The sequence below is a fragment of the Phyllostomus discolor genome, chromosome 3 (genome assembly GCF_004126475.2).
Source record: "Phyllostomus discolor isolate MPI-MPIP mPhyDis1 chromosome 3, mPhyDis1.pri.v3, whole genome shotgun sequence".
In the NCBI taxonomy this organism is placed as follows: domain Eukaryota; kingdom Metazoa; phylum Chordata; class Mammalia; order Chiroptera; family Phyllostomidae; genus Phyllostomus; species Phyllostomus discolor.
The window spans coordinates 206413248-206415991 of NC_040905.2; positions in this window are offsets into that span (position 1 = coordinate 206413248).

Genomic DNA, 2744 nt, shown 5'->3' on the forward strand with positions numbered 1-2744 from the left:
CCCTGTCCAACCGTCCTCCTCCTCCCCGCCCTGGGTGGGGGGGCACCAGAGGCCCAATTGGTCTCTGCCCCCACGTGACTCTGCAGGCCTCTCTCCTTCTTTGTTGGTATTTCTCTTCATTTAGGTCTATTTTTTTCTTCTTCTCCTACAAGAAAAAAAATACACCCCTATCTATCTGGGGGCCGCGGGTGGGGGTGGAGGCCAAGGCACTCCGGAGGCCTTGGCCAGCTGGCTGCTCCAGGCCGCTGTGGGAGCCCAGAGGCAGGGACCCCACGTAGGCGGGTCGGCAGCCCCGCTTGTTAGCGACCGGGTGGGAGTGGGCCCTGATTTATGGGCAGCTCCCCCACCGGCCTGCAGCCCAGCCTCTCTCCCCTCGAAGGGCTACCTCCCTGGGGCCTGGCCCAGCGGGGTCCGGTCTGGCCCAGACACCGGAGGAGAGTCAGGTTGGCCTGGTGCATGGGCAGGAGCGCGGGGAACTTGACCAGGTGGCCCTGCAACTTTGGCCTGGTTTTTTCCCCTCTTCCAGAGGTGAAGCAAGGAGGAGGGGGACGAAAGGCAAACAGGTGAGCCCACTGACCACCTCCTGCGTGCTCTGTGCCGGCTCTCTGAACGTTCCCGTGTCCGCGGGCCACTGTTGCTCCCTGCCGATCGCCGGGAGGACTGAGGCTGGGTCCGGTGGCCACAGTGGCTCTGGTTTGGGCCAAGTGGGTAGCTAGGCCGGGCCAGGGCAGGGCAGAGGGACAGGGGGCTTTGTGGAGAAGGTCAGGCCTTCTCTGGCAGCTGGGGGCATTCCTGTCCGAGCTCCAGGCTCAGGCCGGTCCTGGACTGTCCTGGTCCAGTCGGGCCCAGACTGCTGTGCTCTGTCCCCCTCCCACGGGTGACACGCTGTGTAGTGCTTTCCTTCCTTCATCACGCCTTGACTGAGGGCCACGAGGTGCCGAGCACTGGTCTGGGCACTGGGAAAAAGGGGAGAAAGGGACCAAGTCTGTCCTTGGAGGATTTGCCTCCCAGCCCTTCACCGTGGGGGGTGGGGAGGAGTGTGGAGCTCCTGGGGGAGGGGGCCGTGGGCCCGTCACTGCTGAGAACGCTCCATTTGGCAAAAGACACGAGCGACACCGAACACCTCGTTTACCCGGCTTGGAACTAGAGGGATTTTTCTGGACAATTGAAACCAACTCCATTAAAACCTAGTGTGTCTTCCTTATTGGGCCACTTAGAAGATTCTTTTAATTGTGAAGCTGCATGCCAGACAGTCGTTTTACCGTCCTAGCTGAGTCTACCGGTTGGTGTAGTCTGTCTGCGACATCACACACCCCCATTCCCCACATGCACGCCCTCCCAATTGTGCATTGTTCACTCACAGACGTTCTTGTAAGAGTCACTTCTCTTGCACGTAACTGAACCTAACCAGTCTCCCCATTTTCATGCAAGGATTTTGTTTCTGGATTCATACCACTCACCCTCTGAATTTAAAAAAAGAAATGCCCCAGCCAACACGCTAAAGGACCAACATGTCTCATACATGTGACGATGAGTCGTCACGGTCCTTTGCGCCTCTTTGGAGGGGAGACGCGGTGAGGCGGGGACCACCTGCCCTGCCATCTCCAGCAGGCCGAGCGGGGCTTTCGACGCGGTGGTGCTGGGGGGCGGACCGGCCCGCCCTGGCCTGTCTCCTGGGAGGCTGTGAGGGACTCGGGGCAGACATGCCGGGTGAAGTCCCAGTTCCGCCACTTCCTCGCTGGCTGTGTGACCTGGGACCAGTCACTGCCCCTCTCTGGGTCTCACGTCGGTTTCCATCAAGTGAGGACAGCGAGACACTCCATGCAACACCTACGGGCTGCCTGGCACGCTGCTCGTGCTCGGTAAATGTCAGCAAAACACCGAGAAACACGAGTGGAACACTGGCAGTCTATCCTTGGGGCCCCTTTCTGTGTGGAGATGACACGGTACCATCGCCCTGTGCACTGTCTGCCCTTCGGTGGCCGAGTGATGCCCCCCGGCCTGGAGAGCCCTCAAGGACAGGCCCCGGGCTGGTGGTCACTGTGTCCCAGCAGCCAGCCCGGCGCCAACAAGCCTCCGTGAGCACGTGTCCCGGCGGCCTCTGTGCCGAAGGCCCCCACATGCTGCCGGCCTCCTCCCGACCTGCCGCCTTCTCTGTGCACGCAGTCAGCTGGCATCGCCACCTCTCGGGCTGGATGGCCTCACCCCTCATCACCCTGGGTATGTGTACCGACACCCCCTTCCTCTGTGCCACCGCTCCCCCGCCCTCACCCTTAAGGATGAGGCGTGCTGGGGACGAATGGCATGGCCCTGACACAGAAGTGCCTCCTGTGTGTGGGGTCCCCTACTAGCCGGGCCACACCCATGGTCAGTCTCGAACCCTTTCCACCATGCTGGGAGGTGGGTAGCATCTTTTTTTTTTAAAGATTTTATTTATTTATTTTTAGAGAGGGGAGGGAGGGAGATAGAGAGAGGGAGAGAAACATCAATGTGTGGTTGCTGGGGGTCATGGCCTACAACCCAGGCATGTGCCCTGACTGGGAATCGAACCTGTGACACTTTGGTTCGCAGCCCGTGCTCAATCCACTGAGCTACGCCAGCCAGGGCGGTAGGTAGCATCTTGCCCTCACCCCCCATGAGCAGCATTGGAGGGATGAGGAAACTCGTCCCAAAGTCACAGAGCAAGGCTGTGATGGAATTCGGATTCGAATCCAGACCCGGGAGTCCAGAGCCTGGGCTGGCCG